Here is an 18,289-nt window from a genome sequence, read left to right as displayed (position 1 = left end):
GTTGTATGTAAATATCTGCATCTGTCTCAGTTAGCTCTTATTGGGCTTTTCAGAGGGCAATCATGCTAGGCTCCTTTTTGTAAGTATACCATAGTATCAGTAATAATGTCAAGCTTTTGGGGCCTCCTCTTGAGCTGGAGCCCAATTTGAGTCTGTTATTGGACCTCCTTTCCCTTAGGTTCTTCTCCATTTTTGACCCTGCAGTTCTTTCAGACAGGGACAATTCTGGATCATTTACATAATGGAATAATACTCAGCTATTAAGTAAGAGGGCATTATGAGTTTTGGAGGCAAATGGGGGGAATTAGAAAATATCATCCTGAGTTAGGTAACTCAGACCCAAAAGGACATACATGGTAGGTACTTACTAATAAGGCGATATTAGCCAAAAACATACCCAGGATACAATCCACAAAACTCAAGAAGGTTAACAAGCTGAAGGGTCCAGGTAGGATGCCTCAACCCCACTTGGGAGGAAGAAGAAAGCAATCACAGGGGTGGGGCGAGGGAGGGAGGGATCTTGGTGGGAAAGGGGGCAGGAAGGGGAAGAGGGGAGCATGATCAGGTATTGGGGGGAACAGGACTGAAGCCCTGAGGGCCAGCAGAAAAAGTGGAAACAGGCAACCTCAGGAGGTAAGAAGTTGGGGGGATCCACTAGAATGTACCAGAGACCGGGAAGGTGAGAAACTCCCAGGACTCAAAGGGTGAAATGTCCTACAGTGAGGAGAGAGATCTTGTAGCACTTCCAGTAGAAAGACAGGGCATCAAGTGGAGAGATGGAATTACCATCCCACAGTCAAGAAGTCTTCTCCTTCTTCCATTCCTATTATTCTTAGGTTTGATCTTTTCATAATGTCCCAGATTTATTTGATATTTTATGTCAGGGAGTTTTTATATTTAACCTTTTTTTTCTTTAGTCTTATCTTTTATGCCTGATATTCTCTCTTCCATCTCTTGTATTCTGTTGGCAATGCTTGCAGCTGTTGTTCCTGTTCTCATCCCTAGGCTTCCCATCTCCAGATTTCCCTGGGTTTGTTTTTTCTTTATTGCTCCTATTTCCTTTTTTCAGGTCTCGAACTATTTTTATTCTCTTTCTTCACCTGTTTGATGTTTTTTTTTTCCTGTATTTCTGTAAGGGATTTATTAATTTCCTCTTTAAAGGCCTCTATCATCTTTATACACTTGGATTTGATGTCATTTCCTTGTGGTTCGGCAGTGTTAGGATATCCAAGGCTTGCTGTGCTAGAATATCTCGGTTCTGGCAGTGCCATATTGCCAGGGTTCCTGTTGGTTGTATTCTTATGCTGGCCTTTAGTGATCTGGTTGTCCTTGGTGTTGGCTGGATCTTACTGATGCCAACAGGACTTCTCAGGCAGTCAGGCAGAGCCTCGGGCCTGACAGTTGAGCTCAGGGAACAGCACTCTGCTCACCGATGCTGGCTTTGCCTCAGGTGATATTGTATGTTCCCAGGGTCAGACAGGCCTCCTCAGGAAGGGAGGCAAAGCCATGGGCCAAGATGGAGCTGTGAGAACAGAGCACAGCTCACCTCTGCTGGCTGTGCTCCAGCTGGATTAAGCAGGAAGGGGATAGGCAGGGCAGGGTCTAGCCTGGGTGTTCCTGGGTCTGGAAGGCCTGGGAGTTCTTGGGGCCTGGCAGGACTCCTCAGGAAGGAAGGTGATGGAGCTCAATGGGAGGGGGGAAGGGGCAGCATGCTGCTCACCTCCTACAGGCTTGTTTAATGGAGGTGTTTTCTCAATCATGATTCCCTCTTCCCAGATATGTGTCAAGCTGGCAAAGCCAACCAGCACAAGAGGTATTGCATAGGACCAAACTCAGGGTTTTGGTTAAGGTTAGGATAAAACTAATTCTAGAGTTAGTTCTGGGTTAAGTTTCTAGTTAGAAATGGGGATGGGGTTGGGCTTAGGGCTTTGACGAATGCTAATTCCAGACCAAAAATAAGGTAATTCTAGGGTTGTGTGTATTATTAATTTTAGGGCTCATGCTATGGCTATGGCTAACATATGACTAGGGCTTTGTTTACTATAATTAGGATTTGGATTATGGTTAATGTTTGGTCTTGGTTTAGGGTTAGAGCTATGTCTATGACTAGAGTTTGGATCAGTGTTAGAAATAGAACTAGGTTGAGCATCTGGGGGTATGGCTATGTAAAGCTTAAGGCTATGATTGCGCTGGGATTCAGACTATTGCTAGGAAGAGGTCTAGGTTAAAAGTTTCAGCAAGGGGGCTAGAGAAATGGCTCAGCAATCAATAGCAATTGCTGCTCTTTCAAAGGACCTATATTCAGTTTCATATACCCATATGGCAGTTTACAACCATCTGTAACTTCAGTTTTAGGTCATTGGACATCCTCTTTAGGCAGACAAAACACTCACATATAAAATAAAAATAAATCTTTTAAGAAAGGTTATGTTTTAGGCTATGACTTGAGGTTTGGTGTGCTATAATTACACCTAAGGCTAATGCTATAATTAATATTAGGCCTAGGATTTGGTCGAATTCTATATTATATTTAGGGTTATTGTTATGTGGCTAGGGTTAGGTCTTAGGTAAAAGTTGGAGCAAGGAATAGGGTTCATGTTAGGGCTAATTTTATAGTTAAGTCTAGGACTATAGGCAAGGCTTAGGCTTTGAGCTAGGACTAAGGATAAGTCTAGGTTTAGAATAAGGATAAAGCTAGAGTTAGTTTCATGGTAATGTTTAGGATTGGGATTAATTTTGCCTTTACAAATAAGTAAATATTTTCATCTATTCTGGGACGTAATTTTTGGTTTTGTTTGGGTGTATAACTCAAGCTGAAGTTTAGTCCTATGATTAGGATTAAGGTTAAGGTTAGAGACAATATTAGGAATAGTGCTAGAGATTTGGTTAGGATTCAGATTTGAGCTATGGCCAGGGTTAGGGTAAGAAATATGTCTAGGCTAAGATTAAGTATAATGTTTAATGTCATTAGGTAGGGGTAGGGAAAGGGTTATCTTTTAGGGTGAATAGGGCTGTGGCTTTGACTAGGGTTAGGGCTGTGGCTTTGACTAGGGTTAATTCTAGGGCAAGGATATGGTAAGTTAGAGATAAAGATAGTGGTAGTTCTTTGGGTTTTCGTGAAGCTAAACTAGGATGGTTGTAAAGTTAAATTTAGATTTGAAGCTATCCTTAGGATTAGGTCTAAATTTGAGATTAGGATTGGAGGAATGTTAGATAATGTTTTCAAGACAGTGTTAGGGGTAGGCTAATAGTAAGTTTGGGGTTTATATTTGGAACAGGGCTGGTATTAGGGTTAAGGTTATAGTTGGAGGTTGAGCTAGGATAAATATTTTGTCTAGAGTTTAGACTATAGTGCCAGCATGGGATAGAGTTAATATTAACACTAGGGATATGGCTAGTTTAAGGCTTAGGGTTGGGGTTATGCTTATGATTGTGGGTAGGCCTTGGGTTTAAGTCTTCTAGTTTTATTTCTGTTGCTTTGATTGAAAACTGGAACCAAAGGTAGGTTTAGAAAGAAAAGATTTATTTGGTTTACACATGTAGATTATGGTGAACATTTAACATTCCAATCTCAACAACAACCAAATTAAGGACATTTATCTCTAACCTTCTCCACCTAGGCATTAGTCAGCCAGAAGATCGTCACAATAATCAGTGATCCAAGAAGCTTTGGGAAGCCCACCTCCACAGCCTGCAGCAACAAGTGAAAAGATAGAGAAACATTTTAGTTCATCAGGACCTTCAATCCCAACACTAGCTAAGACCCAGTGAAAACAACGAAAGCTTTTCCATCCCTAATAAGCAGCACAAAGAAAAGAGGTAAGAAATTCACTAGTAACACATAAGCAAATAGGATAAAATAACATCAGTAAAGACGCTAAAATTTAAATTTCCACTAGGACGACAGCTAATAAAAGTGATTTTATAAACCATACTTGATAACTGAAACAGTAACTGTAACAGCAAGAAGTAAGCCATCATGGGAAGAGGAAAGAACAGACTCAGTTCCACCTCAAAATGGCAAAAGTAGACATGACCTGAGAGGCTGGCATCTCCAAATACATTACACAAGGCTTAAGAATCAAATTTTGTAGAGGAGAATAGGGACTGGGAAGGGACTGTGTAGCCAGACTTTGGCTACATTGTGGGTCCTTCTTTTTTCCACCTTTCTTCACTCTTTTCCTTCTACCCTTTCAACCCCTAACACTAGATAGGAGAGAAATAGGGATAGAGGGGGAAAGGAAAAAGATCACTGAATAAAGTTCGTAGTAAGAAAGGGGGTGATGTAATCATTATACTACTTCCTGCTGATTAGGTACATTCTGTTCCTCGGGGCAAGTTTGATCTTTGCCATCAGGATGTCTAATTTCTTCTTGTTGTTTCTTCTTTATACACAACTACTTAAAAAACTACAACCAATAGCAATCAACAACAACCACCAAGCAACCAGCAACCTACCAAAAAACCACCCACCTATCAGGGCTCTACCCTTTGAAAGTTCTCAGAATTCCAAACGCAATCACAAAAACTATCTGCAGCTGGCAAAATCATGCCCCTGCTAGAGCATGACACAAATCATAGTTGCTGTTGTGGACAATCTGAAGCAGGCCCATATCCCACACCTGGGATTCAAATGAAAACATATTCTTATAGTATTTATGTGTTGCTTTCTCTATTTATTTATTTATTTATTTATTTATTTATTTATTCATTCATTCATTCATTCATTCATTCCTTTTACATCCCAACTGAAGCCTCCCTCTCCTCCCAGTCTTCCTCCTCCCATTCCCCTTCACAGGCCTCTCCCCATTACCCTCTTCTCCTCTGAGAAGGGGGAGGTCCCCTCCTGGATACCAACCCACCCTGGCAAATCAAGTCACTGCATATCCTCTCTCACTGATGGCAGAAAAAGCAAGCCCAGTTATGGGAACAGGCAGGCAATAGAGTCAGGGACAGCACTCGCTCCAGTTGTTCAGGACCCAAACTGTTCATTTACTACATATGTGCAGGGGTCCTAGGTTTAGTTTGTGTATGCTCTTTGGTTGGTGGCTCAGTCTCTGAGAGCTCCCAAGAGTTCAAGTTAGTTGACTCTGTTGGTCTTCCTGTGGGGTTCCTATTTCCTCAGAGCCTTCACTTCTTCCTCCAACTCTTCCATAAAACTCCCTGACCTCTGTCCAATGCTTGGCTATAGGTCTCTGCATCTGTTTCAGTCAACTGCTGGGTAGAGCCCCTCAGAGGAGAAATATGCTAGGCTCCTATCTGCAAGCATAACAGAATATTACTAATAGTGTCACAGATTGGTGCTTGACCATGGGATGGGTCTCAAGTTGGGCCACTCATTGGTTGGCCATTCTCTCAGTCTCTGCTCCATCTTTGTCCCTGTACTTTTTGTAGGCAAGACAAATTTTAGTTTTGTGGGTGGGTTGGTGTCCTTATCCCTCCACTGAGAGTTCTGCCTAGCTGCAGGAGGTGGCCACTTCAAGCTCCATACCCCTCACTGGTAGGAGTCTCAGCTAGAGCCACCATCATAGACTTCCTGAAACCTTACCCATCCCAGGTCTCTGGCATGTCCTAGAGTCCTAGAGATGAGCTCTCTTTCCTCATCCCACCAATATAAATTCTTTCTCCCTCCCTGCTTCCCTCGTCACCCCCTCTCCTACCAATACCTTCTCTCCATTCACCTCTGATGGCTTAATTAGTTAGTTAGTAAGTTAGTTATTGTCTGTGTTTTTAAAAGAAACAAAAATTCTCACCATAGGACTGAATTCTACTGGTTCAGAACCTGCCCCTTTTGTGTAAACTGCAGAGAGATAATTCAGAGTGCATGTTGCTGTAATTTTTAGGTTCCAGGGCATGATGGGGTTAGTTGTTTTCTAGAATTCCTTGGCATCAGGCTTTGTAAAGTCTCTGGCCTGTTTCATAGTGTGGGTTTTGGTGTAGAAGATTTCCTTTATTTTATATCCTTTACATATAAAAGATAGGAGGAGCTGTTTTCTGTCCAGCTACTTTGTGCTAGCAGAAGGGGCTTCTTTCAGAAGTTTTTGGTCTTGAGTGACATTATGAGATGCACTGTTTTTAATTTATCCTGTGTAGTGGATCTAGTGAGAGCTGTGATTCTATAAACAGTTTAAAGGACAGTGTAAAAATATATGTATGGGGATAATAAGGAGGAAAGGAGTGATTAAGGGGAAGAGTCAGGATTAGAGAACAAAAAGCCCATCCAGAGGAAGAGGCCTTTTGTAGATTTTTTTTTTGAGTCTTTGAACTCTGTCTTAAACCAGGTTGAGTCTTCTGGTGTAGAAGCAAGATTGCACGTAGAGAAGGGCACATTTCACTAGTCAGGAAATACAACTATTTTTAATTTTGAAGAACCATCACAGTTAATGAGTCAGTTTGGTCCTGAAGGATGTAAAGCTGATCTGAACCTAACTGGTATTAGAGGTTTCAAGGTACAGACATTTTAACTACTTCAGAGCTAGCAAAAGGGGCAATGTAGAAGGGGCAGGAGTTAGAGTGCCTCAGAGGAGGGTCCATCTTAGGATCCATAATAAAACTTAACAAATGGAAAAATCCAGAACATAAGGAAGCCATGTAATGACAGTATGCATCCTTGGAATATGCTATGCCAGTGAGGTAGCATCTGTAACATATAAAAATTGAGACTAGCAGTACTATTAGAATTCTTACTGAGAGAGTACTTTAAAAAAATAATTGGGTCCTTTCTCTAGCTCCTCCATTGGGGACCCTGTGCTCAGTCCAATGGATGGCTGTAAGCATCTACCTCTGTATTTGTTAGGCTCTGTCAGAGCCTCTCAGGAAACAGCTATATCAGGCTCCTGTCACCAAGCACTTCTTGGCATCCATTAGAGAAAGGACCCAAGGAGCTGAAGGGGTTTATAGTCCCATAGGAAGAACAATAATATCAACCAACCAGACCCCCCCCCCCAGAGCTCCCAGGGACTAAACCACCAACCAAAGAAAACACATGGTAGGACTCATGGCTCCAGCTGCATATGTAGCAGAGGATGGCCTTGTGGGACACCAATGAGAGGAGAGGCCCTTGGTTCTATGAAGGCTTGATGTCCCAGTGTAGGGGAATGTCAGGGCAGGGAAGCAGGAGTTAGTGAGCAGGGGGATGGGAGATGGGTGGGTGGGGTTCAGAGTGGAAATGAGGGAGAGGATAACATTTGAAATGTAAATAAAGAAAATATCTAATAAAAAAGTGACATTATGTTTGCCTGGCAGGAGAGAGACCATGATCAAGAAGTTGGCATTAAAAACTTAATAGCCAGCTCTCTGTCTGCTCTTGAAAGAAGTTATTACAAACTGCCATATATTTGGATATTTTAGTATCTAGGGATGGGGATGAAGCTCATAATAGAGCACTTGCCTAAGATGTGCCAACCCCTGGTTTCATGCCATAATAATAACAATAATAATAATAAATAGTTGGGACAGTATTTCTCTTATTAGAGAATGAGAACAGGCAAGAAAACCACTTAAAGAACACTTTATCATAGATGTTAGCAAGACCGATTTTTTTTGTCCTGTACCAGAGTCCTGTTAAAGATCAGGTAACCATGTAATCAGCTGTTTATTATGACAGACTTTGGTGTAAGGAAACTTTGCAAAGGAAGTCAGTTAAAATCAGTGTCTACTTGATAACAAGGAATAAATGAAATCCTGTTGGTTCCTGTTTATGAAATTGTCCAGAAATGTCCCAAGGACATCAGTCCTTGAATAATTTCCTAAAAACCTGTGAATTTGAGGATGAAGTATCTAGTAGTCTGCTTTAGTTAGGAAGACTGTGATTAGAGTGTAGAAAGGCCTAATAGCATTTAAGAAGATAGGTGTGTGTGTGTGTGTGTGTGTGTGTGTGTGTGTTTGTGTGTGTGTGTGTGTGTGTTTAGCTGCAGGTAGATACTGCAGTGTTGAACTGAGCCAAGGTCTTGCCTATGTATGATACACACACACATTTTTAATCAAGAAGAACCTTATTTTGTGAAAATAGTTCTCCAAATAACATCTATATTTAATCAAGTATGATTAAATATAGTATTTGAGTGCTGTTAAAGAAACATGTGGATCATTTTAATTTGGGTTATACTTTCCTGCTAGGTGTTTAAAACCATGTGGGTGGCCAGAAATTTTTCCTCTTTCTTGACTCGCCTCTTGGTAGAATGGACACTAGTTAGAATTTACCTTAGAGGACAAGGAGGAAATATTCCCCCCTTTAACTTTTCTGATCACATTAGTATAAGCTTCCAAATAAGGTTATTGAACACCTAGAAGGTCAATTACACCAGTTTGGTACTTTTAAAACTTTTAACTACTGCATTATATTTTAACTTTCAACTACTTTTAGCTACTGTATTGTATTTTAAACACTTTAAATAAGTTTTTATTAGACATACATTTCATCTAGTTCCTGTAATTGTTGATCTTTGACCTTAGAAACTTCAATACCATATATGTTATCTCTAAGTCTCAACCTTTATGTACCTTAAATATCTTACTCAGACTTTCATATCTTGTGTAATCTATCTAGTCTTCCATTCAGGAAATATGTAGACATTCTAATTTTCATATATAGAATCTATTCTTTACTGAAACAAAGTCCATGTTGCTATTATTCTAGCATTTCCATTTATTTACTAATTTCCTTTCTGTGAGACATAATAACATTAGTAAATTAATTTACGCTCTATGTGTAATTCTTTTCTTCCTGTGTGGTGGCAAGGAGAGCTAAGTGGTATCTATAGCCCATGCTCATAAGGTTCCACTGACAAACCAAAGTTCCATTTCATCAGAGTTTCCCCCACCACCCCCCCAGGGGAACCAATAAGTTTATTGGGCTTACAGAGAATTGGTAAGAGGTTTACTGAGAGGAGTTTTGATGACTCAAAAGCAATCATACTGAATACTCTTCTCTCTCTGTATATATGTGGCTTTCTCTTAGCCACATAGGTAAATCTTCCTTTCTCTAGCCTTTCCTAGTTTATCACCCTAGATCCTCAATAAAACCTGGAGGTCTCATGTTATTAGAGTTAATTGTATCCAATTGGCTGAGGGTGGCCCGGTCTACTTCATCTTTTTGTGAAGGAATATATAACATTTAACAAGTTCAGGTATGATCATTTTAGGAAGGCTCACTTAAAGGTACAACTTTTTAACAGAGGATAGAACATGTCTTAGTCATTGTTCTCTTACTGTGAAGAGCCACCATGACCAAGGCAACTCTAATGAAAGCATTTAATTGGGAGCTTGCTTACAGTCTTGAACATTTCATCCACTCTCATCATGGTGTGGGACATGGCAGCATTCAGGCAGGCATTGGTGCAGTAGGTAAGAGATACATGAGAGAGACAGAGAGACAGAGGCAGACCAAGTGGGCCTAGCATGGCCCACTCCCAATGACACACTTCCTCCAGCAAGACCATATCTACTCTGGCAAGGCCCCATCTCCTAATCCTTATAGTCCTCTCAAATAATGCTAGACCCTGGTGAGTAACCATTCATATACAGGAGCCTCTGGGAGCCATTTTTATTCAAAGCACCACAGAACAGAAGATCTGCATTCCATGTGCTTGATACTGGTTTTCTTTTAACCTCATCTGTAGGACAAATCAATGAAAGAAGCACCTACTGGCAAAGAAATAGAACTTTATTTTTAAAGCTACATAATGGCTTAAGATCTGGCTGTTAGCTGTGATGTAAATCAAAATAATCTTTTCTCTCAACAATGAATCCCGAGCAAGTGACAGCTAATAACAAGCCCTTGGCCTGACATGAGCTCTGAAAATATTGGGGACTTGGGTTAAGGAGGATAGGAAGTTACATATTGTTCCTGATGAAATAGAAAGGAAAAAACATTAGATAAGAAAGCAAGCTCTACCAGCACTCAATGTAACTTTGGGTGGTTTGTTTGTTTGTTTGTTTGTTTGGGTTTGGGTTGTTTGTTTCTTTGGAATTTTGTTTGTCTGATGTGTTTATTTTAAAGAGAGCAATCTAGATTGGAAGAAGCCTATGAATGTACCATGGAAAATTATCAAAATTAGAACAAACAAAACATTAAAAATGACAAAAAAGAAAACAACTTGGAGCCCTGGTGTTTACCTTCTTAGCCTAATATAAAAAGGGTTGCAGCGATCCTCTGAGGGCTCAGTAGGATGGGGAAGTTATATGGTGCTGCCATTTTGTTTTATGCCATGAAGTTCCATCAGTGAGATCCTGTTGGTGTCATATGACGCTCATGCATTACATTTTGTTATTAGCCAAGGTGGTAGTAAGCTATATGCTTGCTTTCTGTTCATGGTGAGCTCAGTTCCATGGCAAAGTGAGCACACTTGTCATCAGAGCACAGGTCCCTCTGGGTTTCACCATCTCACAGAATAAATGTGGACCATTACATACTTCTTCTTTAAAAGATACTTTAGTTGGTTTAGTATGGGTATATGAAGAGCTGGTACTTATGGCCTAGGCAGGTGAGACCAAAATATCAAATAAACAGAGGAAGGAATTCCATGGTCTCAGCTCAAGGAAGCGGAGTCTATATGTAGACGTTAGAATGGCTAGAATCAGCGTGATTTGTTTCAGTTATTTACTTTTAGTTTAAAACAATATTCTCTCTCTCTCTCTCTCTCTCTCTCTCTCTCTCTCTCTCTCTCTCTCTCTCCCTCTCTCCCTCTCAGTTTAGAAAGAGACAGTTTAGTGGGAGATACAGCTGTTCCTGATATTTACTGTATTATTCACAGCACAGTAACTAAGAAATGCAAACATCCAAATGGTTCATTTATTGATGAATGCTAAAAATTATGGAAGAGATTTAGAGACAGGTTATCTAGGCTCAAAAAAAAGAGAGATAGAGAATTTCTGACATTTATCCCAACATGAATGAACATAAGAAATGTTATTCTAAGTAACATACAAAACAATAAAAAAATTAAGACAAGGCAAAAAAAAAAAAAAAAGAAAAAGAAAAGAAAAGAAAGATCCAAAGATTAGCTTGTCTCCAGGTGGAAAGTAACTTTCCAAATCTCACTAAAGAATGGCCCTCCATCTGGCACTTGGATCAGGTTACACCCTGACCTGTGTGAAGTAGCATTACTGTGGAGACCAGCTTTAGATTAACAATGTAGTTTTAGTTTCTATCCACAAGTCTCTTGTCACCAAACACTTAAAATTGCTTCCTATGATATACAACCATGAATGTTAGAAGGGGTGGGGTACCTAAGGAAACATTTCTTTTTGTTGTTGTTGTTGTTTAATTTTGTAATTAGGTATTTTCTTCATTTACATTTCAAATGCTGTCCCAAAAGTCCCCCAGACCCTCCCCCTTTCCCTTACCCACCCACTCCCACCTCTTGGCCCTGATTTTCCCCCTTACTGAGGCATATAAAGTTTGCAAGACCAAGGGGGTTCTCTTCCCAGTGATGGCCGACTAGGCCATCTACTGATACATATGCAGCTAGAGACAAGAGCTCCGGGGTACTGGTTATTTCATATTGTTGTTCCACCTATAGGGTTGCCAACCCCTTTAGCTCCTTGGGTACTTTCTCTAGCTCCTCCATTGGGGGCACATTGATCCATCCAATAGCTGACTGTGAGCATCCACTTCTGTGTTTACTGGGCCCCAGCATAGCCTCACAAGAGACAGCCATATCTGGATTCTTTCAGCAAAATCTTGCTAGTGTATGCAATGGTGTCAGCGTTTGGAGGCTGATTATGGGATGGATCCTCGGGTACGGCAGTCTTTAGATGGACCATCCTTTCGTCTCAGCTCCAAACTTTGTCTCAGTAATTCCTTCCATGGGTGTTTTGTTCCCAATTCTAAGAAGGGGCAAAGTGTCCACACTTTGGTCTTTGTTCTTCTTGAGTTTCATGTGTTTTTCAAATTGTATCTTCTATCTTGGGTATTCTAAGTTTCTGGGCTAATACCCACTTATCAGTGAGTACATGTCATGTGAGTTCTTTTGTGATTGGGTTACCTCACTAAGGATGATGCATTCCAGGTCCATCCATTTGCCTAGGAATTTCATAAAATCATTCTTTTTAATAGCTGAGTAGTACTCCATTTGTGTAAATGTACCACATTTTCTGTATCCATTCCTCTGTTGAAGGACATCTGGATTCTTTCCAGCTTCTGGCTATTATAAATAAGGCTGCTATGAACATAGTCAAGCATGTGTCCTTCTTACCAGTTGGAACATCTTCTGGATATATACCCAGGAGAGGTATTGCAGGATCCTCCAGTAGTATTATGTCCAATTTTCTGATGAACCACCAGACTGATTTTTAGAGTGGTTGTAAAAGCTTGCAATCTCACCAGCAATGGAGGAGTGTTCCTCTTTCTTCACATCCTCACCAACATCTGCTGTCACCTGAATTTTTGATCCTAGCCATTCTGACTGGTGTGAGATGGAATCTCAGGGTTGTTTTGATTTGCATTTCCCTGATGATTAAGGATGCTGAACAGTTTTTCAGGTGCTTCTCAGCCATTTGGTATTCCTCAGGTGAGAATTCTTTGCTTAGCTCTGGGCCCCATTTTTTAATGGGGTTATTTGATTTTCTGGAGTCCACCTTCTTGAGTTCCTTATATATATTGGATATTAGTCTCCTATCTAATTTAGGATAGATAAAGATCCTTTCCCAATCTCTTGGTGGCCTTTTTTTCTTATTGACAGTGTCTTTTGCTTTATAGAAGCTTTGTAATTTTTTCTTTTAAAATATAATGTATTAGGTATTTTCCCCATTTACATTTCCAATGCTATTCCAAAAGTCCCCCATACCCCCCACTCCTCTACCCACCCACTCCCACTTTTTGGCCCTGGCGTTCCCCTGTACTGGGGCATATAAAGTTTACATGACCAATGGGCCTCTCTTTCCAGTGATGGCCGATTAGGCCATCTTTTTTTTTTTTTTTTTTTTTTTTTTAAGCACTTGCCCATCTCATTTTGTAATGCTGATTGACTAAGGAGATATATAGGTTTCTGTGATATTATAAATGATCATTGTGAAAGGCTGGTCCTGGGGATTTATCTCAGTTGGTAGATTCTCTCTTCCATCTCTTGTATTCTGTTGCTGATGCTCGCATCTATGGTTCCAGATTTCTTTCCTAGGGTTTCTATCTCCAGCGTTGCCTCTCTTTGGGTTTTCTTTATTGTGTCTATTTCCCTTTTTAGGTCTTGTATGGTTTTGTTCAATTCCATCACCTGTTTGGTTGTGTTTCCCTGTTTTTCTTTGAGGACTTCTACCTGTTTGGTTGTGTTTTCCTATTTTTCTTTAAGGACTTGCACCTCTTTAGCAGTATTCTCCTGTATTTCTTTAAGTGAGTTATTAAAGTCCTTCTTGATGTCCTCTACCATCATCATGAGTTATGCTTTTAAATCCGGGTCTACCTTTTTGGGTGTATTGAGGTATCCAGGACTGGCTGAGGTGGGAGTGCTGGGTTCTGATGATGGTGAGTGGTCTTGGTTTCTGTTAGTAAGATTCTTATCTTACTTTATAGAAGCCTTTAGCCATCTGGTAATCTCTGGAATTAGTTGTTATAGTTGTCTCTGGTTAGAGCTTGTTCCTCCCGTGATTCTGTTAGCCTCTATCAGCAGACCTGGGAGTCTCTCTCCTGAGTTTCAGTGGTCAGAGTACTCTCTGTAGGCAAGCTCTTCTCTTACAGGGAAGGTGCACAGGTATCTGGCATTTAGACCTGCCTCCTGGCAGAAGATGAATTCCCGAAACGGGGTCTGCCCCAGAAGCTGTGTGGCTTCTGCCTGTCCCAGAAGCTGTGTAGCTTCTGTAGTCCATACTCTTAACTGCGCAGACTAGTCTCTGAGGGATCCGGAAACCAAGATGGCTCCCCCAGGTGCTCTGGCAAAGCACTTCCGGGTGGGGCAGACACCTCTCCTCCGGCAGGGAAGGTGCCCTGATGTCTGGAGCCTGATATGTTGTCTGCCTCAGAAGCCGTGTGGCTTCTGCCTGTCCCAGAAACTGTTAGCTTCTATAGTTCACACTCTCACCTGCGCAGACTAGTCTCTGAGGTGTCCGGGAACCAAGATGGCTCCCCCAGGTGCTCCGGAAACATTTCTTGTTACAGAGAAGAAAATACAATTACCATCTCCACTCCAGGGTCAGGAAAAGGGTGCCAGCAGCTCAATAGTTACACCTTTGTATCCTTGTACTAGAGCCGGCTTACTATGAACATGTCTATATAAGAAAAGTAATGATAGTAAGCTGCACTGGAAATAGTTCACCCATTAGCTGTCCATATGGGCACAATGTCTTTACTTCTTGGGCTGTTTTGTTGTTTTTGTTTCTCCTAGACTGACCCAGGATAAGGGATTTGGAGGACATTGAGACAATATAGTCACAGAGCCAAATCCTATCTCTCCAGCCAGCTTCTCATCATGTTTAAACAGCATGGGATAAACCTAACCCATACATAATGATTATTTTGTTTCTGCCTTCACTATTTTTCCTCTAGCCCTCTCATTTAGTGCCATAGCATAAATAAAATGCTACTGTAGCACACCTGGGATAACTTAGAATGACCAGGAATCTTATAGTCCAGAACCATCTTCTTAATCTGGGAAGGACTTAAGTCATCCCTCAGGAGGGAGGAGTTCTCAGATATCAATTGGACTTCTTGTCGCAAAGAAAAAGAGATCCATGGGTCAGCAGTTCATACCTGAGGAATATAGGGTGAGCTCCAGGGCTGGAGGGAGAGAATAAGGAGAGTGGTGGGTAGACTAAATATGGAGTTGTGGGAGAAGAGAAGGTGTGTGTAGAGAAGCAGAGTTAGGGAAAGTTTGATTGGAAGAGATCAAATGGCCAGATCAAATGTGTGAGAGGATTTTTGGGAACTGGACTTACAAGTTTGATAGAACTGGTAGAACAAAGCAAAGGCCATGAGTGTAGCTAAAACTCTCTCTACTCGTGTTGCAATAAGGCTGTGAGTAGTCATGGTCCCACATAGTTGAGGTCTCTGGGTTGTGTGCCAGCCACAGTTCAGCCATAGTGAGCTTGGAGAGTTGGATAGCTCTTGGAAGGGTCCAGAAAAATGAGAGATGGGAAGTGAAAAGAAGCTCCTGGCAAAGAAAGGGGCCTGGTCCGGCTGGATCTACCTGGAAGCCCTTTCCAGGGTTCTGCACCAAATATAAGAAACTAGTTGGTGGAGGAAAACAAAAAAATAGACTTGATTCGACTTCAAAACAAGAGCAAAATTTGAGAGGTTGGTGCCTCCAAACCCTTAGCATCCGAGGGCTCAGTAGTGCACCTTGCAGGACCAGGGAAACAGTTTTTGTGGCTGAGAGTACGGAAGGATGGCCTGGCTTTAGCTCAGACACTGCCTTTTGTTAATAGAAACCACAGGATGGGTCATAAGTCAGACTGCCAAGATTGAGATGTCTTGACTCCACCATATGTGATAAGATTTGGGGACTTTCAAGGTTTTTTTTTTAAATTGGTTATTTTATTTGTTTACATTTCAAATGATATCCCCCTTTCCAGTTAAACTCCCCATACCCCATTCCTCTATGAGGGTGCTCTCCCACTCCCTCCTGCCTCAGTACATACCATTCCCCTATGCTGGGTCATTGAGCTTCCACAGGACCAAAGGCCTCTCCTTCCATTGATGTCAGATAATGCCATCCTCTGCTACATATGCAGCTGGAGCCATGAGTCCCACCATGTGTACTCTTTTGGTGGTGATTTAGTCCCTGGAAGCTTTGAGGGGTCTGGTTGGTTGATATTGTTGTTCTTCCTGTGGGGTTGCGATTCCCTTCAGTTCCTTCAGTCCTTCCCTTAACTTTTCTACTGGGATTCCCATGCTTAGTCCAATGATTGGCTATGTGCATCCACAGCTGTATTGGCCAGGCTCTGGCACAGCCTCTTGGGAAACAGGCTCCTGTCAGCAAGTGCTTCATAGCATCAACAATATCTTCTTGGTTTGGTGTCTGCAGATGGGATGGATCCCTAGGTGGGGCAGTCTAAGCCTTTGGGCCTCCAAACCTCAGTTTGGGGGTATTGTTGTTTGTAGTAATACCATTTGATATCTAAAACAATGTTACCCAAAGGAGGTAAAGAAATTGAAACTGATGTCATGTTTCTATATTTTAAAGAGTGGTAAAACATTAATACTAATTGTGATTAGTCATATATCATACTAAGTGCAGGAATATTTTTATAATGTTTGCAACCTCTACAAAAATAATGCAAGTACATAATACAACAAAAAACCATATCAGGTAATGTTCATGAAGACAGAATGAGAATCAGCATAAACAATATCCAGATTAAAATACTTTATATATACTACAAGAGAATAGCAGAGACTATTAAAGCAAAACCTTACCATATATTGAAAATAAGTAACTCATTTGACATTCTACATAGGTAGAGTGATAGAAAGCCAGATTTGGTAGCACATGTGATTCCAACACTCATTAGGCAGAGAGTGGAGACTCATTATTACTTTCATACCAGAACCTGCTCTATATAGCAGGTTCTGGGCCAACTGTGGCTAAATAGTGAAATCTTGGCTCAAATAATAAACAACAACAAAAAGACAAACAAATAAGAGAATTTAAAGTTTAAAGACCAGGCTGGGATACACTTTAAGATCTGATCTATGTCAAAAAAATAGAATGACAGGGTGGTGCAAGCCTATTCTCGCAGCACTCAAGAGGCAGAGGCAGACAGCTCTTTAATTCTGAAGCCAGCCTGGTCTACAGAGAAAATTCCATAATAGCCAGGAATACAGAGAAATCCTGTCTATAAAAATCATAAATAAATAAATAAATAAATAAATAAATAAATAAATAAAAGACAAGATGAACATTTGTAACCAGCATGCAGGAGGCCTAATCAGAAGGATGACAAACAATAAAACATAGTATGGAAAAACTAACCAGAGAAAGAAATAGACATTATGACCCCAAACGAATATAAATCCAACAATACATAAGAACAAACCCTGATAGAAGTGAAATGAGGAATAATTATAGTTAAAAACTTTAACATTCATATTTCAGCAACTCACAAAAATAATAGAAAATTTAAAATATAGTAAGGGTCCGGGATGCTCCAGCCAACAAAATCTGGTATATGTCTCCAACAGCAGAATACATGTTTTCAAGCTCTGCTATAACATGCCAAAGGAACTTACATCTTTATCCCTAAAACAAGCCCTAACAACTTTAAAGGAATGATAGTCATGTAGATTGGACAGTCTCATCACAAGTCGTAAAACTAGACATTTATAACAGAAAGATAACAGCAAAAGTCTCTAGTCAATTTGTTATCAAAACATTCTATATAATCTATGAGGCCTCAAAGGAACTATAAAACCTTAAAAAGGCTTTCCTGTTTGTAATTTAGCATGGGAAAATCTTGGAAATTGTCATTTCAATTTATACAAGAAGAAAAGAGGTAAGCAAACAAAATTAACAACTTTTCTTAAATCCATTAAAGGACTGCGTTTGACATCAAACTTAGGGAGTCACATTCTGTGCTCCAGGCCAAGTTTTATTACCCACCCTCAATAAGCCAGTTAGTGGAAAGCAGAGGAAGGATATTTTATTCAATGTGGTCACACTGGGAAGACTGACAAAGAGATCCATTAGCTTCTTCAAGTCCATCTTGAGGTCTTGGAATAAGATTAAAGTTTAAAAAGAGGGCCAGAGATATCCATATTTGAGCTGTTTCTGGACACGTTATGGCCCTACCTGCCATTTACCCTTCATTGTCTGGGCTTCAGTCTAATCCAATAAAGTGGTCTGACAATTTGTTAGAAATCTATGCAATCTCTTCCTGGGAGATACATTTTCCATTGGGCTGGTGTGTTTCCTTCTACCAACATAAGATTCTTAGGGCAATTCCTATTTCTTTAGGATCCATTGTTTGAATAGTCTGTCAGATTGAGAAACAAAAGTGTCTCTAGAATATCTTGAATATTTGCTAGTTCAGTAACAAGATCATGGAACAAAACACTGGCCTTTAATTTGGAGGGATAAAAACACATAAATATAAAGGAATCATGGCTTATCAAAGCACAAGTCTGTGAGCAGAAACCTCAAACAAGAACTTGACAGTAGAAAAAAATGGCCTTTAATTGAAGAATTTTTGGAGATTGGTGTAGGCAGGTTTAGGAGTTACAAGAAATACTTCTAGACCTATTATACCATAGGTTACCAGATATACCATAGCTGGTGATGACAGTGTATTCTCTTTTATATACTATCCTGCTATGTCCTTTATAAGTATATATACTTATACTTTGCTCATACCTCATATCTCT

General features: G+C 40.5%; 1 protein-coding gene across 2 annotated transcripts in view; it reads left to right on the top strand.

The window, feature by feature from the left end:
* The window catches only part of Asb12 (ankyrin repeat and SOCS box-containing 12), an 88,478-nt gene that overhangs the window by 59,226 nt on the left and 10,963 nt on the right, over positions 1 to 18,289 (top strand). For both annotated transcript variants that reach the window (XM_011247674.3, NM_001313743.1), the window contains one exon: positions 3,621 to 3,819. The gene's annotated coding sequence lies outside the window, so the exon portion shown is untranslated. The remainder of the gene's footprint in view (positions 1 to 3,620; positions 3,820 to 18,289) is intronic.

This window comes from Mus musculus, chromosome X (genome assembly GCF_000001635.26).
Source record: "Mus musculus strain C57BL/6J chromosome X, GRCm38.p6 C57BL/6J".
NCBI classification, from domain to species: Eukaryota; Metazoa; Chordata; class Mammalia; order Rodentia; family Muridae; genus Mus; species Mus musculus.
Note: the sequence above shows the minus strand (reverse complement) of the source record. Positions and strands in the feature narration are given on the sequence as shown.